The following is a 20,062-nucleotide window of genomic DNA, read 5'->3' as shown; positions in this document are numbered from 1 at the left end:
TGCAGCATGCCTCTGGGGCTGGAGGAACCTCTGACTTTAATGGAGGGTCTGCACCTGCAGCAGCTACTGCAACACACCCAATTGGGTGGGAAGGTGACTGCTTCCAGCCAGGAGCCTACACACTAATTCTAATCAGGAACAGAGGAAGAGGAGATCAGAGACATTAGTAAGTGTAAAGTTAGTGCCTTGGCCACTTACTAGTAATACTCTCTCTTGTTCTGCCTTTGAATATTTTACAGAAAGATTGGCAAATTGTATCCTGCCTGTAGGGAAATAAGCAACCAACATAGGATAAGAAAGATTTTCTTTTAGCTGCTAGTTTGAAGCCTGCTTGGACTAGAGATGACAAAGCTGTACCAGATGATGGTCTCTCTGATGTTAACCAATGGTCCTGGAATATTTATTTGTTGGCAGGAACGTGTGTCATAAAAATTCCACTTTCGCAATGAAATTCCCTCTGTTATTAGAAATCAAGGCCGAGGGCTTGGGTAATTTTGTTGAGTTGCAGGAGTGAATGATTATATTTCTGATGGTTTTGCTGTTCCTCTTGCTTCTCCTCTCTCCATTCCTTGAGGGTTAAGATGTGGTCTGGAATAAGTCTTGGACCGGAGCCTGACTAGTACTGCTTCCATGCTATAAAAAGAGGAGTCAAGCCATGGTGGAAGAGTGGAGAAATACATCTTTTGAGTGAGAGGGTGAAGCCTTATGCTGAGATCCGAGATCTGGAGTAGACTTGGAGTTAGGCCAAAATATGACCCAGTAATAAATGTGGAAGAGGACAGGTAATTGGTTAAGCATGAGGTTTCTTGTCAAATTGTGCTGTGGGGCAAAGATTTTTCTTTTTCCCTTCATCTGACATTCATCCTGTGAATTCTGGGAGGTCAGCTTTGGACCTGAATGAATGATATCTTTTATTTATTTGTAACTTGTGCTAGTTTTACCATCTGGCATGAATTGTACAGCACTGAACATGTTCTGTCTTATCAAATTCTATTATCACTTTGTGCTTATCGTGTAGTCTATCACTTTGCAATTGCTAGTGTAAAAATAAGTAAAGCAAAGAAATAAAACTATTAGTGGTTTGAAAACCCTTTAAAATCTTGTTGCAGCCATTCCTCCAAACACCTGAGGCCTGAATCCTTGTCTCAAATACAGATAACTTTAATTTTTTTTTGTGTGTATAGCTTTATTGTTGTATTGCGTTATTTTACAACAAATTGAGTATCATAGGTTTTACAATGCAGTTTATCCCTTTTATTTTGCTTCCACTTATTTATTTCTAGTTCTAAAGCACTGTTTATTTCATGCCTTTTCCTTCTGTTCTTTTTCTACTGGAACTTCATAGTAGTCAAATTCTACTTTTGCTGCCCAAGTTCTTTGTTATTTTTAATGGAATATATTTCAAAATTTTAGCCTGCTTTAAGTGTTTCATTTTAAATGTAACTTTCTTTCCATTTACCTTTTATTTCAAAATCATATCTTTATTTCTTTTTCACCCTCTCAGTTGCATTTTCATTTCTGTTGTTATACACACCCTGTTTGTAGTGCAGAACTTAAGTACTGCTGGCTTGCTGGCTTGCTCCTGTAAGCTACCCCTAGTCACAGTTGGTTGATTTATTTACTTTTGGAGTTTTTCTTTTTTTCTTTTTCTTTTTCTTTTTCTTTTTCTTTTCTTTCCCAGAAGCAAATCCTTCACACAGTATCAGAGAGGAGTCTGAACACCATGAAAATAATAAACAAAGGAGATTTCACTATGTCTTAAGGTGTTAAGGAAAGCTAGTTTTAAAAGGCACTCTTGCAAACTGGTGTATATAGGAAATTGAAATCTTTAAAGAATCTTAAATCTGGTAGCTTTAAATTTCAACTCTAACTTCTAGTTTCACATTGAAGCTTCTTAGTTTTCACATGTATGTTACATAATGCTTACTTACCAAACCCAATCAATAATTAAGTCTGGCTCCTCATGGGGGGAAAAAAAAAGTGCCCTTTGGCAACATGTATAAATAAGTACCTGATTTGCTCCGATGATCCAAATTCAAACAACAAACATAGACCAAGGGAACAAGCCTTGTCTTGTTGTGGAGGTTTTACTCAGCTGGGCAGCCAAGATCCACGGGCTGCAGCGTGGAGATCTGCTCCATGTGGGACCCATGGGCTGCAGGGGGGCAGCCTGCTCCACCAGGGGCCTCTCCACAGGCCGCAGGGGAACTGCTGCTGTGTGCTTGGAGCACCTCCTGCCCTCTTTCTGCATTGACCTTGGGGGCTGCAGGGCTGGTTCTCACTCTTCTCTCCCAGCTGCTGTTGTGCAGCAGTTTTCTGCTTTCTGAAATCTGCTCTCACAGAGGCTCAACCAGTGTTGCTCACTTGCTTAGCTCCAGCCAGTGGCTCCTTTTGGAGCAGTCTGAAACAGGCCCTTAACTGACAAAGGGCAGCTGCTGGGCTCTTCTCACAGAGGCCACCACTGCAGCCCCCTGCTGCCAAAACCTTGCCATGTAAACAGATAAGAGGACAAAGATAACAGGCAAATGTATCTCTTATTAAATAGGAAATGATTAAACGATTGTGTTGAGAATGCTTCTGTTCAAAGTGTTCTGATGCTAACACCACACAATCCCATTCTGTCCTGGTGACTTCTGAAATAGAGTGGTCTACCAGGTCCAGATTTCAGTTACCCTGGCCAAAGCACAGAAATCTATGGAGAAATCTATGGAGTGACAACAGAGTGACTATGACTGGAATATAGCCACCAACAGATGTAAATGGAAAACTACCTGTTTATAGATTAATCCTGAAGGAAATTATAAAAATGCTGTGCTCTGTTCTGAAACAAAAATGAACGGCACAGCACAGTAAATAAAGCTGGATAACTCAGAATCTTCGTTATTTAATCAGTGTGAATTGTTATTAGCTCCTTCTGCCTTAAAGAACTTTGAAAGAATTCTTGTGTTCTGCTCCTCTGTAGTTAAAATAGAACATCCAATGCCTAGTCAAAAATTAGGAGAGCCGATAGCAGCCCTGAAGAGATGCTGAGTCTAATGATTGTTCAGCCAAAACATTAAAAAAAGATGTCTTTATTTGCTTTGACTCACAAGACGTTTATCTAGTCTACTGCTGTAAGACAGGGAGCCTGTTCCTATTTCATAATAAGCCCTTTGTTTGCTTGAAGATTTTTCTAATTTGTATTTTTAATTAACTTTGAAACTACCTGATCAGGCTACCTTTCCAAAACTAGTCTCAAAAGGCTCTGAGTATTGCAAAAGCATATTTTACTGATATCTTCATACTCACAGAACTACAGCCAGGCTCTATTTCAGGTTTGGAACATGTGAAGCATAGAGAAAATGAAAAATGACCAGATGTGTGAATACACTTGTAATCACAATAAAGCCAAAATAAGACTGAAAGAATGTTCTGTGAGGCATTAATGCTTATGCCAGACAAAATATTCTTATAGTGAGCATTTGTACACTGTAAGAGCATATCAGTTTTATTTTCATTGCAGGACATGAAGGGTTAGTAAATAATGAGATTTGTACACAGATCCCTTGAGTACTGGGGTACCGGGTTGGACAATTGCTTTATTGATTGGCCACCATGATGGCACTAAACCTGAACCTTCTTAATGTCATCATCTCTAATCATGTCTTGATTAGACACTCTAAAACACCATAGCCACGATCAGGTAGCAGGAGAGAGCTCTGATTGAGCAAATCAGTTTTAAAAGGGTCCTTAGAGAAGAATTTCATTTTTTCCAGGCCAGAATTATCATCTCTGTGCCTTTGAATCTATACTAATAACATAATGGGTGAGAAAAAAATATTTCTAATGCTGACATAAACCTCCTGTTTCCTCCCTTTCCTCTGGGTTGGGGTTATCAAATTATGAGCCGAGTATTACACAGCTCTTTTGCGCTGAGGAGAACGTACTGAAAGCAGATGGACATTTTTAATTCTTGTGTTATCTGCTGTATGACTGTTGACATATGTAATTATTTAGCATCACATTTGAAAATGGTTTTAAAACTCTAGATAATGAGATAATTAGTGTCCTTTTGCAGAAAAGTAAATCCCTTGCCAACTTCCCATAACTGAAACTAATAATATTATGGCAACTCTGATCTTAACAGATTTTGTTTGTGGTTAGAGCTGCAAATCAATGATATCCTAGTCTGCGATGCAATTCTGGAGAGAAACAGAACAAACACCCTCTAACATTTACTTCAGCAAATTAAATTCTGTATTATGCTGTTGATGACACTCAGGAAAGCTGATAATTTTATTTTGTTTGGGCTAAATTATGCTACTATTTGGCTGTAACGCTTGAGAGAGTGCACTCAGGGAACGGAGATGAAACCATTGGGAGCTCTCACAGGCTGAGGTAGGTATCACAGATGTAGTGACACCAGCTTCATCTTGTCACTACACTGCTGAAATCTGTGGCTTTCTTTGAAAGGCTACAGTAATGCTAACACGTAAACTATCAAGACAGGTGCCCTGGACTCTCCCTGTTTAATAGGGTAAAGTGATAGGCCCTGGGCCCACTCTTCCAAGGCTATGTAATTGATTCCCCTGTGATCAAAACTCCTAGAAAAGCAGGCATCTTTAAAAAGAATTTATGTATCTATAGAGTGAATTTGTGTATCTATAGCCCAGTTCCTGATTTTTCCCTGAAAGTCCCATGATTCCTGGAGTTTTTTGCATGATACTTTGCATTATTTTCCTGCATCCTTACAGAATTGTCCATACCTCTGTGGAATCCATGATTTGTTTTTCAGAGATTTTATATATATATATATATATATATGTATGTATTTTCTTTTTGTTTGTGTGTGTGTATTGGTTTATGTTGTTTCATTTTGTTTTCCTTCTGCACTTTGCTATTGTGAAAGGTAGTTAGGAAAGAAACATTCAAATAGCAACAATTCGGAGTGACAAAACTAAATAATAAGAAGAAAACAAACCATTTTTGCCTAAACCACGTAAAGCTGGTGAAGCCCAGGCCTAACAGATGATAATCAGCCCCAGAGCAATATATGAAAGGGCTTGATATCACTGAAAGAAGGAAGAAGGTGCTACAGAGGTGCTACTTCATCACTTAAATCCCCAACCCTAGATACTGTACACAATCTGCTTTTTTCCTTCTAGCTCCATGGAACTGCTCCACTCTCTCCTATAGATTTGCATGGGAGCAAGAAAATAAATAGAAATATATCCATGCACTTCAAAGATTTTGATGATGAAGAGATATGCAAACTTGAACTAAGCATCTGGAAAGAAACAAAATTCAGGGACTGTGTAGTCAGGATGACTCTATTACATCATCATAGTTTAATATTCACTGTGCTTTGTAGAGCAGAATGAGATGTGTGAGTGTGATTGTAACTCTGTAAGAGAGTCACCAACTGCACTGCAGAAAGCACTGAAATCTTCATGCCTTCTTTGCAACACAGGAGAACAGGGAAGGATAACAATACAGGACTATCTGTATTAACATAAATTGAAAGATTTATACTGTATTATATTAGCAATGAAATAATTATTGTGATATGAAAACTATGCCAGTTGCACATGGCTATAAATAGGCTAAGCGTGAAATTCATTTTTACTTCTGCTTTTTGAAAACTTAACGATGCACTTACCAATTTTAGATACCCACTGTTTTAGCCTGATCAAGGGTTTGTGCATGACATTTCCCTTCCTCACTCCCCTTTATTGAAGAATAGATAGATAACAAAAACAGATGAGGCTATTTATTTGAAATTAAACTCTGTGGCATTGGAATCTTAATATGTGCAGTTAGGATAACTGCATCTGTTTTCTAGAATGAAAGAGAGCAATGTACATCCCAAATTCCCCTACCTTAACTCAGGTGGTTAAGAAATAACAGAGATTACTTATGTGTATGTTTGAGATTGTCACTTAATAATTAAGGCTATTCACTGCAGCTCACAGGACATGGTGTGTTTTAAAGCCACATAAATTTTATCTTTTATGACCCTTTTTTTTTAAAAAAAATTTATTTTTCAAACCACTCTGAAAGCACAATAATCTTTATAGTCTATGTATGTATAAAATGCCAAGTTTAAAACTATTTACCTCAAACCACAGTGAAAACAATTAACTTTGCAGTTAGGAGTGAGGAAAAAAAGTAATTTTTAAGGATGTAGAAAAGCAGCTGAGGGAGGAACAGCCCCTGTTCACGTTGTCTTGTGCTAGAGCAGTGCAGCTGCAGGCGACATCGATAAAAGAGAAATTATTGGTTCAGTTACAGCCTCATAAAGGTTTTTTTTTCCTTATGCTATTATTGCTGTTAGTATAATCCCAAATATATTCAAACACACTCTGGCAGGCTAGAAAAAAAAATATTAGGGCCAAGTACCACTTTTTGAATTTCCCTGTCTATTTTAAACAGTGGACTTCCCTAAAAGATGTGGAGAATAGAGCATGCATATCTTTCTCTTTTACCCTAGAAGAATTACTAATTTAACTACAAAAGCTTCCTACTATAGGAGAATCGCTGACTTAGCTACAAAAGCCTCTTACTCTCTTCTGTAGTTCCATTATTCACTGGTCATGCCCAGTGACTTTTTGTCTCACTGCCTTTCCTAAACACTTCAGTGAAGCCCATGGAATATTTATGGCAAAACTTTCAGCAGAACCTGAACAGACATATAACGCACTCTGTGATGTATTCAGACCTATTCTATTATTTTAACATACCCCTAGAATTTTCCTGTATTATTCTTTTGTCTATGGAAATAACAATATGGAGATGACAGTCATGAGGAAACTTCAATCTGTTCTAGGAGTGATGATTAGGACAGAGTAAGGAAGGGGTGAAAAGTGATCACAAAGAATGCTTGTTGCTTAGGACTTGAATAAAGCAAAACAATGTATTGTTTGCTAAATATTGAATAGTCAAAGAGTCATTTGATAAGCACATAATAAGAATGAAATTATTGTGTGTGATAAATATGGGATTCTTTCTGTATTTTTAGTTTGTCATAGATGATACAAATTACCCATGTGATACTAACCTATCAGAAAATACGCAGTTAAATCAAAAGACATCTAAGAGGAAACAGAGGAGCATTTAAAAACTGAAACATTTGGAAAGTATATGTAAAACAATGGAAGAGCTCTTGTAGAAATGCTTTTTCTTTTACAACTTTACAGCTGGTCTTCTATAGTCTTTCCATATCGAATACCCGTAATTACATGCAATATTAAGTTGGGCATTCTGTACTGATTAATGGGGCTAAATGTCAGAAAATAAGACTGACATCCAGAGGAATTATTTTACATGGAGATGTAGGTAACCGGTATAAACAGATCAACTGGGTACCCCTAGCCTGTGTTGGAGGCTGGCTGGGATGAGAGAACCTTACATCTATTCCAAGGAAAGATTATTGTATTCTTAAAGGAAATGTACATTTTAACACCAGGTTGTTCTGACACATTGCAGTGTGTATTATACGCTGTGGGTGAATAGATAACAATCTGTTCCAGAAAATCTGTTTTCTGGATCATTAATCAGTCAGTGTCTTCAGCTCCTGGAGAGTACCAGCTCCGCTGCTTGTCTTGTCTTCCACATAGCTGGGAAACAGATGGAGCTCTAGTCAGGGAGTCTGAGCAGCTGAGGGTCCCACCCTTGAGATAGGTGAAGAATCTTCAACCTGTCAGTTGAAAAGAGGAAAAGTGGAGTAGAAACATAAATTAAACACTGGTACTGTTTAAAAAAAAAAAGTACATTGGCATGCTGTACAAGTCAGGTTTTAAGTACTTGAGATAGGAAAGCTTTGACAATTTGAGAAACTGCACTAATAAATATGCATACTGATATGTCAGGTACACCATCTCGAGTATGAGAGAACTGAGTACAAAAAAATATGCAGAAGCAATCTAGATGCTGGAAGAACAAAGTGGCCTGTAGGCCACTGTTTTATGCATTGTAGTTGCCAGAGAAATGAGCCTACAGCCAGTATGCAGAAGACCCAGTGTCTGAAACTGTCTGGGTGAAAGGAAGCAAAAAGTTCTCTCTTTCTATTTTCTTGCATGTTGTTATATATAAAGGCTGTTCATTGGCCTCCCTGGATATACTTAAATGGCTCTGAGTGTTTTGGCAGGGAATGTACTTGCTGGTGTCTAGCACATGCTATCCATTAAGAGCTATTTTTGTTATTTGCTAAAACTACAGCCTGGAAATATGTGCTGTTGAGACATTATGCTGTTTGAAAATGCTCCAGAAACTAGTTCCATGACTGTAAATCTAGATTAGAATGTCATCATAATACTAAAGAGCTTTCTTTCAGTCCCAAATGTAAAAATTTGATGTTCAGCTCACATGAATAGGGTAACAGGCAGAGGGGGACCTGAGCCATGTGATAGCTTCCCCACAGTATGATGCTAATATTTCACCTCTGAGATTTGGTTTCTGAATTTTTGTTTCACTCAAGTTTGCATGGAAATGCTCACCTGTCCACAATATTTGAAACTGATGTTTTTCTACTGAAGGCAGAAAAAAAGACATGGATTTACCATTTTCTTTTAGTGTAAACTAAACTTAAAACCACTTGAAAAAAGTTTTTTTTTTTTGTCATGTAATGCACATTTGCTAAATCATCTGCCTCTGAGCATCATTGTTTTTCATTTTTTTCTAGTTTTCTTATTTCTGAAAGAAGATAGAGAGAAGTAAGTAGTGAGAAACTCATTTCACTGAGCTTTCACATGCCTAAATATGTAGAATTTCAGTAGCATGCTCCTGACTTATGACTAAAGAACACAGATTCTCCTTCCTGCCCCATCACGTAATTCCCATCTAGATTTATGACCAGGATCCCAAAGAGATTCTCTAATGGATAGAATTATAAATTGTCAGAATGGGAATGAACTGTGAAAAGAACCTGGCTACTGCTGGGCCAGATGTTAACTGTTACCTTTCAGATGTGTGATATTCAAGTGAGTCCACTGTCCAGGGATGAATAGCGTAGCCCAGAGATGAATATTGTCTCCTAAACAGTTAATTGAATGAAGAAAGCACCATAATGTGCACCTGTACAAGCCTTTGCATTCTCTTGGGTGAAGAGTGGGAGTTTCTAGGGATGTATATTGGGGTGCATTCCCCTTGACAGAGGGGAAGGCCCTGAGCCCTGCCAGGAAGCTTTGCCTTGCCATTCAACAGGAACAGTGTGGTTGTGACTTGTCCTCACTTCAGCCATCTTGCAGAGCAATGCCTTAACTGCCAGACTGTGAAGAGACCTTTCCAGGGTCATGTTTTTAAATGAATTTGCTTCTTTTTACAAAAGCACTAAAGTTGCTTTGGAACAGAGGAGAAGGGTAAGGTTGTACTTGTGTCTCACGTTCAGGAGGTCAATTGTTGCAGCTTTGCTCCAGGCTAGTCTATATATTTAAAGAAGCTTTTCAAGTGGGACTTGAACCCTAAGCTATCATTCTTAACTGAATGCCTCCAACTGTGATCTGCTGAGCAGTTACATGTCCTTTACTTCGCAGATGGTTTAGCAGGAAGGAGATGTGGGAATCCCCTCTAGAAATTTAGCTATGCAGTTTCTACACGGACACACAGAGTTCTTATATCCTTAGCCCATCTGTGCTGGGTTTAAAATGAAACAACAGTCATCCCAAGCCATGAATAGTTCTTTAAGAAACCTCACAGGACTGAATTTATGAAAAACAGGTGACCAAGTCATGGTTTGCGGATCTCAGTTGTGCTTGTGTGTGTGGAAGCAGGGCTGTTCTGATGTCAGAAGCAGCAGAAGTTCAGCTTCAACCATTCACAAAACAGCGAAGGACTGGGCAATTAAACTGCTTAGACTTTATCCCTAGGCCTACAGTACAAATTTGTGCAGTGCCAGAGCAGAGGACTGGCATTTGCTCTTCCTTGCTGTTGGCAGAGTTGCTGCTACAGCTCTGGCCTGAGACATTTGTCGTTGTGCCACTGATTTCCTGGGAGCTTGGTGCAGGCCAGATACCATTCCTGCAGGTGTTTTGCATATGGCCACCCTGCTTTGGAGGACAAGGGAATTTCAAAACATGGATACTGCTCCTCTGTAACAGGTGGCCTCAGGGGCAGGATATGGTCTTGAGCACGTTGTTTTCCAAGTCTGGTTTGCTATTTATTTATGTTGTTGCATGCTATGTGGCAACAAATAAATCATGGATTTTGAGAACCCAATTCTAGGGTCTCCTGTTCTATGTAAAACTTATTTTGATTTTTTCCAACTTAATTTTAAAATATAACTTTGAACAAAAGTATCCTGGTGTTTTTCTATGTAAATTCAGAAGCCAGAGCAGAGAACTTGCCAACTTCCTCATGGTTAAACCTGATCAAGACTAATAATCTACGTGTTCAAAAAGCATGAGAAAAATATCAAAATTAAATCATCAAATATTAAAATATTTGTTTAAATTTCTGCCACAAAGATAGACTTAATACAATATGAACAAAACGTAGTAAGAACAAAACATGTTACTTTTACACAACAGAGGTGACTTATGGGTGGTGGTGGTGAAGGAAAATGGATTGGGAAGAAAATCATATTTGAATAGATACAGGAAGAGCTTTTTAAAGGTTGCTAGCCTCAATTTATTATGCTTCTAAGGGTGCACAAAAGAATAAATACAAATGTTAAAAACAGTGAAAAAAAAAAACAAAACTGAAGTATCACTACTGACATTTTGTTTTAATTGAAACAATTTTTGAAAAAAAAAATCACCCCTCTCCACCCAAAAGATGTTACATTTCTGATATGCCTTGGGCTGATACGGAGCATTTTACACAGTACTATTTTATCAACAATATCTAATAGACACTAATAAGACATAGCTGCTGTCATATGATATATTTCAGCCTAACTGCTTAGTAAATTCACCCCAAAAAGAAAGGTGATTTTCTGGAAACAGAAGCTATGCTAAAAATACATATCCTTTTGATCAAAATGAAAGAAAAAAAAAGAAAATAAAAAGAAAAAAATGAGCTGGCATTTTGTATTTACTTGAAAATGTGTCAAAACACATTCTTTACTACTGAGTGTCGATACATCTCTCATGTTTAGAAGCTCAGAGATATATCTTACAATATATATTTGATAAGTACAGTCAGCAGAAGAAGCAGTAAGCCAAGGAGTTGTTTGAAATCTATACATTGTGTTTCCACTGTTCATCAAATTTCACTAGAGCAAAATATCTACATAGCATTTTTTTTAGGAAATTTCTTTGACATGTAGAAAGTTTTCAAATGTTGATATATTTTCTTTCAAGAATGCAAAGCAGAATATCAATTGTGCTGTGTCAAAAAAAATAATATTGAAATCAGTGATTGTACTGAATGGTACAATCCTTTGCCTTTTTCTTCTTCCTTTGAAAAAGCAGAGGCCAAAAGAAGTTACTACTACCCCCAAAAAAATAAAATAAAAAAAGACAGTCTTTAATGTTTTATGTTCAATAGAAGTACAGTAAACACTTTATTTAGAGGAAGCAGCTATCTAATCCCACAACTGAGTGTATAGTAAGAATCCTGCAGAGGGTGGAGATGGGTATTTAAGACAAAAATTGGAAAAATGTGAATTAGAATTAATAATACAAACAAGCATCTTTCTACAAAGTTTGATTTTTATTTTCTTTTTTTTTTTTCTTATAAACTGAGATTCTTTCTTTGGGTTAAGATAAATTGAGTCAACCAGGATACCAATTTCTTTCAATATATAGAGGACAAACAATACCATTTCTTGTCCATTTGGGTCTCTAGTTTGAGTCTAAACAACAGACATCAAACCAGTTGGGTTTGCTGTCTGTACAGAATCAATTGCAAGACTGAGGCCCCAGCACTCCCTTTGCCCCCATCGTGCAACAATTAATTTCCAGAGTAATCCATTCGTTGAATATGCATCAGAAGAATTGGAGAATTGTATGATCCAAGAAAAAAGAAAAAAAAATGTTGAAGGAAGAAATGAGAGGGAAAATTAAGCTACAACCTTAATGAAAGATGGGTCTAATCTTGCTGGTAAACTTTATTTATATATTTATTCATTGTCTGAACATAAGGAGACCTTGAAGATAGGCTGGGTAAATAATTCTATTTACAAAAACTTACACACATCAGATTCTCGATTAAATTAATGAACACATTCAGTTCAGTGCAAAACATAGATGTGAAAGAGGAAAAGGCTTGAATTTAGTGTTTACACAGAGGTACTATTCTCTTCATCTTCAGTCTTTCTCCCATGTACAGGGAGTACTAGATTTGCCCTTCAGCTTCTGTGTGACTGTGTAGATATTAGCAAGGAGTCACTCCGTGTCAAATGTTGTTCTTTCCCTATTTTTCTTCACATGAAATGAGTTGTTCTTTAATTTGGACATGATCTCTGGCTGCACATATTTACCAGAAAGGTAAGGTTCTTTTTGTTATTTACAAGGTATTTTATCTGCTATATGAAGACCTGAGTGCCTCTACATTTTCCTGCCCGGAGGACTTTGGAGTAAGAGTTGGAGCACACTTTCATCGGAACCTGTAGTACAATTGCTCAAAGCTTAATGCTTGCTGTCACAGATGATAGCTCCCATGAGGGCCCAACAATCCCTTATAAACAACAGCCTTGTGTGCTCCCAGTCAAAATGAATTTCAGCTCTCAGAAGAAATACATTTCAGGAAAGGTAAAGAATATTAATTTAAATATCAACAAATGAATTTGATAGAGAAGTGTATTCCACATCCCACTCAAAAACATCCACTAGGAACAGGCAAATATCCATATTCAAAAAAGAAAGTTAAAAAAGATGAGGCAGAGAGAGAAAGCTACAACCAAAAGACACACATGGAAAACAAACCACATCTTATGGAATATAGAATGAAAAACTATATACTAAATGAGCTGAGAATAGGAAAAGTAATGTTTGCTATCCTGCTGCTCTTTGGTTATTTTTACTGATAAAAAAGGTGTAAAACTTTTCAATAGGAATAAACCTTTTACACCAGTGTTATGTTAAGAGGATGAGACTTACTGTTGATCTGTGACTTTAGTATTTTATCAGTGGGACTTAAAAGGCCTATTAATGTGTTTCATCTCCTGTAATTCCTGATTTACAGAAGCTGGCAAAACAAGGGTGAAATTAATTATTGAATGCTTTATCATGATATAATTAAATAACTTTACTATGCCATAAATGTTTGCTTAATAGAGGATGTTCTTTATAGTTATTCTGTTTTTGAACTTGAGTTTTATGTTAGTACATGCAACATGGAGAGTATAAGGGTCTTTTCTCTAGTCTCTGTAACTTGCAGAAGGATGAGACAGAATTGTATTTTTCATATTCTGTAGGACATGAGGATCCTTTTAGTCCTTTCCACATTTCTGAAGACCGTGAAACTCCAGAAGCAGCAAGAATTTCTATCAGAGATTGTGACCACCTTTACTTTGCTGAAGGTATAAAATGGTAATGAAAATTTGTTCTTTATGTTTTGCATGACTTGTCTTTTCAGTTCCCTGTAGATTCAGGATGCACTGATAAAGGGCTTTTCTCTGTTCTGGTGAACAACTTGGGAAAATGGGGAAGAGGAGGGAGGGGGTTAAATTGATACTGGAAAATATTCTTTAGTTACTCTCCTTTTAAGATCTGTGGTATCTTCCCATGAAAACATTTGCAGTCAGGTGCAGCTAGATAAAAATCAGCCACAAAGGGAATATTTATCATTTATTTTAGCTTGGTTGAATGATGATTTCTTAGTATCACAGTTACTTTTTTTATAATGCATCTCTTCACTATGAGAAGCAGATATTCTCCCTCTGGTATAAAACTGATAGGCAATAAATCTATTTAATATCTTGTAGTTCTGTGGGCTTCTAGCTGAGAATTTCACCAATACAAATGATGCTCCAGATCATATTCTATGTTTGCTCATACTTGCTTGAACATCAAATTTCAGTGGCAACCATCTTTTATTATATACAACACTGATGAAAGCAGAAACAGAAAACGTAGTTCAGTGCAAATATAGTGGATCTTTAGTACAGCGTTATCTTCCTACTTATCCTAGATATTTTGCCTTTCTCCTTTCACTATGAACAGCTGCTACTATCCACTAGGATAAGATATTACTTTCAAACATTATTTTAATTTTGGCTTTGTGGTGTCTACATTTGCAAAAGATACATGAATGCATTCATGTTAGTACATATGGTTTTTTCCCCTGGAATACACTATTTTCCTCTGATGTAAAAATGTTTTTCATTCTTTGCAACCATGCTAGAGATCTCTAACACAATACACCTATAAATTAAAGGGTTGTTTTGTAAAAGGCAGCTTGAAGGCAGAGGGCTGGAGGCCTCTCCAGTAAGAAAAAGAAAATATGTCTGTTCTTTTTTTTTTTTTTTTTTAAGTCACACTAGGAGGTTAGGAAGGAATTTAAATTACCAGCATTTATTTGACTACAGTTTTCTTCACATTTAGAATTAACATGAGGGAAGCAAAGAACTATTCTGTTCTTCATGTGTCTTTGACATGAAAAAAAATTGATGAGAAAACTTGTAGCTCATTATCCTTAACCCAGCAAAGCAAAACCATGTTACCAAGAGAGTGTGAAGTGGCAGATTAATATTTTGGCTGTCTGGATTCTTTTTTCACTCAGCCACTGATGTCACTTGTGACTTTGGGTAAGCCACTTAGCTTATATCTTTGGTTTAATATTTTTTCAAAGAAAAATGCTGAGTATTTGTGCTTGTTTAATCAAGTAGCCAAGTGGCATTTCTTTTGTGCCTTAACCTGATCAGAAATGTCAGTATAAACTTTCTGCCATTTAATTTCTCTGGAAGACCTGATAAGGGAAGTTATGTCTAAGAAAGCCTTACATGAAGGACTCCTTCCCAACACAGTCAGTCAATTATATCCAAAGCCTCACCTGGGAGAGTTAGTGTTGAAGTCATGTCTTTTTGCATGACTGCTTAGTGGAAACATCAGTTGTCCATGGATGGGAAAAGTTTGTTGGCTGCATATCCCAAGGTTTCAAATATGTCCAACTTAGGGAGAAGCTGGAGGGAGGAGGTGAGGAGTGTCTAACAACGAAAGCTGGTCCACCATGCAGTAAACTCAATTGGAAGACTTCACTCCACTTGCTCATTTTAGTCACGGCCTCTAATTTGTTTTGATGTGACTAGGTTAAGCAACAAACAGTAGGCAAATGTTTTTGTCTCCAACTCCTGATATTGTGTGTGTGAATCTCTGAAGATGGGAAGGAGAGGAGGCCTGGTAGTGAGGGGCCTGGACTACACAAACAATCTCATATTGCCTAGGTTAAAGGTATGGAATATAGGGAAAATTCATGAAGGATGATTTTAGGATTCATCCAGGTCTGTGTTTATAATTGTAGAATAATTTAGATTGAAAGGAACTTATGGACTAGTACAAACCCCACTTAAATCAAGAATCATTTAAATGTTGGTACAGGTTGCCCAGACCAGTCCAGATGAGTTTGGAGTATTTCCAAATGTCAAATGATGTCAGAGACACTCTGACACTGACTTGTTTTGACAAATACATATCCTTTCCTACATAAAAACAACTCCAGATGAGTTTACCATTTCTTCACTTTTCTGTCTCAGAATTATGGCTAAATGAATGAATGTCATAATACGATGCTGGAAGCATCAGAAGTAGTTTACTAGCTATGTATTTATGTCTTTTTTTTTCTTTTTTTTTTCTGAGACACCAACTAAATTTTATTGTATTAATTTTATTATGACAGTGTTCAGTTTTGCACTCACTGTTTGCTTGTAGCTGAAGAAGCTTGTGCTTGTGACTTATATAAAAAAAAACTAAAAGGAGAGAATAATTTTGTATTAGATATTAATATTTGGCAAATTATTATATTTTGAAAACTTCAATTTCCAAACCTTCATGAACTTCCTTTCTGCTTTTTATATTGTAGTATGACAATTGCATTTGACTGGCATTTTCTATATTAAAATAAAATGTCTCCATATTCTCATCGATGCTAAACTTTATCAGGTCAATTCAGCTGCTTTCAATGGGTGGCCCCTCTATGATCTGTTTCAGTGATTATTTGAAGAGCTTTTGTATATGAATCTCAGGAAATTTTGTTATGTGAAGGAAAATAAAAATTCTTAGTTCATATTCAAGTTTATTTGTTGTTTCATCTCAATTTCCTAACATTTATCCTAAAAACTATGGGATCCCTCAGATTTTTTTTTTTTTTTTTTTTTTTTTAGGAAAAGATCACTGTGACTGGCCAGATCTTATCAGCTCTGGAAAAAAGCTCAGGTCAAGAACAGCTCTTGAGGAAAACAAAATGAAAGACCAACATTTAGAAACAATTGGAACAATTCAGCTTCCCCTACATATGCGAATTTCAGCTTTTTTTGTTGGTGGTGTTTTTTTTTGTTGTTGTTTTTAAATACATTTAGAGGCTGCAGGGAACAATTATGATCATCCTGGCTGAACTCCTGCATAACCCAAACTACACAATTTCACCCAGGGACTCTTACACATAATGTAACAGCTTGTGATTGAATTACTAGAGCATGCTGAATTGCAGAAAGTTCTTACGTGGAAACAAGTTGTTCTTTAGAAGTTCACTTTCTGTTGCACTACAAGCTTCATATCTGTAGTAACATAATGGTCTTTATCAGGAGTTTGCTGTGATCTTGTTTTAAGATGATTACAACTCTAGGTGAACTATGAGAAAGCAAATAAGCATTGATTTAAGCCCACATGGTTGAGATTTAAAAAAACTTACAAAAATGCTTCTTGGATTCTATTACTTACAGAGAGTGCTCAGAGGACACTGCAGAACTCTTTCTTTAGATGAACGATGTCTCAGGTAAGCGCCCTACAAACTATTTTCTGTAGAGAGTACAGACTTTCTCCACAGAGTACCCCATTTTATTTTCTAGCAGAGTGAAGAGTAAGAGGAATAGGTTGCGCAAAATAGATTTGCTTACTCTCTGTTTTTAATTTATTTATTTTTTCTCCTTAAGATAAGCCATTTATTGTAATTGCTTTTGTAGTAAACTACTGCCGAAATTAAAAAAAAAAAAAAAAAGTCTATTATGTTTCAATGGTACTGCCAATTATTGCTCAACTCTTTCCACTAAAAAAGTGCAATGGTAGTGGATCTGTGTTAGAACTGATATTCAGGAATCATCCCTGTCCAGTAAACAGAGAGCATCTGTGCTAAAAGCCCAGAATATACAGCTTAAAATAAGAACTGGGCTAATACAGTGCCATTGTAATCCACAAAAAGATTCATACTAACTGTAGCAAACAGTGTGTCAGGATGGAAATTTGACAAGTTTAAAATTAAACTGGTCAAACAAGCATATCAGCTCAGTTTGAGACTGGGTCCTATGTATCCAAACCTGTGAAGTATTGAAACCTGGTAATGTACTGTATTTCTAAGATGCCTTGAAAATAAAAAGATTAGGATTTCAGCAAAACTCCATGGAAGAGATCAATAGCATTTCTGTACAACATTTTAATTGACATACTCAATATATGACTGAGACTCTTTTTCTTTGATTATTTAAACAAGTTGTCAAAATTAAACAGATACCCAAGTGCTTTGCTTCATTTAAGTTGAACTGTTTAGTGGAGACAGTTAATTAGTTATTTCCCAGTGGCTTCATTAAACCTCTATGCTTATTTTGTTTAAGTGGGTTTGTTAGTAGGCTAGTCTCTTATCTACAAAACCAAGACACAAGCAGGAATGTATTCTAAAAGACTGTTTGAAACTATAGGCATATATTTGAATGCATACTGAGGTTGCAGTTTTGTATATGTAAGCCAATATATGGAAGGGATGTGACAAAAGCAACCACATATGTTTGTAATTTGTTAATAAATAAATTAATTAATTAAATCCAAGGGTTAAGTATTTAGGATTAAACCTTTAGGACTTAAAGTGGTGTTCATTTCACCTAACTGAAATCAATAACAATTTAGTCAATCATCCAGACGTGTCAGTGAAGAAAGTGGGATGTACTGGTTTAACAAAGATTAGGGAGTTAAAATAGACCACAAACTTTTAGATGGCCGAAATTAGGTAAGACAGGCTTTATCATTTTAGTGTAGGTAGTCATTAAAATATACCCAATTTTGTCTAATGCACTCCTCAGTAGCTATAAAGTGTACTGGGGACAGCATTTCACAAGATTTCCATTGTTCATCGTTTCAAATATCAGTCTGTAAAGTGGATATGACGTTACTTGGGATAAGCTGCTTGTTTTACTGACATAGAGGACATAAAATTTCAGCTTTGAATAAGACGTTCTAACAGCTCTGATATCCATTTCACTGTCTAACTCACATCACCTAGTGCTCTTAACAGTTTTTTTGACATCAACTCCCAATTCCTCAGAAGTTTAAAAATGATATTTCAATTTAAAGCACTGCAACTGGAGAAAAACACTCGTGTACTGAATAGAAGGCATTAAAATACTGAATCTGGTTTTAATTGGAAGTGAGCTAATTACTTTGGATGGGGGCCTGCTCATTTCAGAAGAGCTGTTAATGGCTTTGAATACAGTTGTATGGAGAATATTTTTTTTTCTTGTTTCTCTCAGTGTTTCACTTTGCAGTTTGAGATCTGAATCTGCCCACTTTGTCAATAAAATCATCAGAAATCCACAATCTGATAGTAAAATATGCAAGGTCCAGCATGTAGAAATATGTCAGTAAACTGTAATTGTATTTCTAGTAGTGTTTTTTTTTTTTCTTCTTTTACCTGACTTGTCATTCTATAGCAGATTTTATAGAGCATGAGGTGAATTGATATAATTAGCTTGGTTTCCTGCCGTCTTTCCCATAGGTCAAGCCAATTAAAAAACAACTGAGGAGACAGTACTCCAAACTGTAGCATATGGCACCATGGCATAAAACACACCGTAGATGGAAAACAAATTGGCTCAGATTTTAGCATTGAAATTTAATTGAATATAAATGATGTTTGACTCTGAACTACCTTGAAATTTCCATTTTTTCTTGGTTTCTTATTTGCATCAAGAATAGGAGCACAATTTTGTTCTTGGGTCATATAATGGTATCTTATTTGCCTTTGAATGAATTCCCTGCTGCAGCTATTTTAGTGCTCAACATTTTTCTTTGGCTGTAAGTAGAATCAGTTGAAAGCCAGAATTTCTGATTTGTGATGTATTTGGAAGTTCTAAAATCAGTTTTACTGCAGTGAGCTATCCCCCCTCTCACAGCACCAAGAAAGCAAATAAAATGTCTAGTTTTCAAACTTTCTTGCTGTTCAGAAAATAGCAAGGTTAGCAACAAATGAAACTATTTTCACTTCAAGTCTAGCTTCACAGCTCCATTCATTATCCAACCTAAGTCTGAACTCTTCAGACAGGGAACCTCATTTTGCTTGGAGCTCACCAGTCCTGAGGTGGTCTGATAAAAATGGTTTTACCAGGAGGTTTCTAATGATGCTTTATTGCAACAGGTGTGCACAGGATATTTTTCAGTGCTGTCACACAGCCCTCCATGTTTGTAAGCTGCTGAAGGATTCATTGGCATGACTTCGGCATGCACCAACAAGTACTTTGGAGACAATACCTGGACAAGATTCAAAAGTTAGACCTAGGGGAAACTCTCACTATGCAATTTGTATGTGGTCACCTTCATCTAGAGGCAGAGAGCTTGTTAGCAAAGGAAAAGCTACTTCAAAACATTTGGCAAGGTGAATACTCCTGGACACCTCTACTTGACTAAGACAGTGGTAAGGTTGCTCTATGAACACATAAACTCATTAAGTACACAGGAGAAAAAGAACAGACTTTGTGTGAATCCCAAATATGAACAAAACATCTGGAAAAACCCCCTATTATTTTTTCATTCTATGCAGATCGTAGTTTTTCAAGTAAGATTTTTTTTTTCTATGACTACAACTCAGTGCATCCCTCATCTCAGGTAGGGTCTTGGGTATTTCCATTGGATTACAAATAAAGATGAAAATTGGGCTCAAAATCCAGGTAGAGAGTATATGGTTGTTTAGAAGAGGTAATCTGTTTACTCCTTATTGCTTAAGAATT

General features: G+C 36.6%; 1 long non-coding RNA gene across 3 annotated transcripts; it reads left to right on the top strand.

Moving 5' to 3' along the window:
- Positions 1–18,972, top strand: LOC310896267. 3 transcript variants are annotated; one of them, XR_014581332.1, is made up of 5 exons: positions 1–166; positions 13,334–13,448; positions 16,238–16,289; positions 16,796–16,848; positions 18,835–18,972. It is a non-coding gene; the product is annotated as an uncharacterized lncRNA (long non-coding RNA). The 3 variants fall into 3 exon arrangements; XR_014581333.1 differs by having other exon boundaries at positions 16,238–16,848; XR_014581334.1 differs by lacking the exon at positions 18,835–18,972 and having other exon boundaries at positions 3–166; positions 16,238–17,869.
- The last annotated feature ends 1,090 nt before the right edge of the window (positions 18,973–20,062 follow it).

This window comes from Anser anser, assembly GCF_964211835.1.
Source record: "Anser anser genome assembly, chromosome: 3".
Taxonomy (NCBI): Eukaryota; Metazoa; Chordata; class Aves; order Anseriformes; family Anatidae; genus Anser; species Anser anser.
The sequence above is the reverse complement of the archived record's forward strand: the minus strand, read 5'-3'. Positions and strand labels throughout refer to the sequence as shown.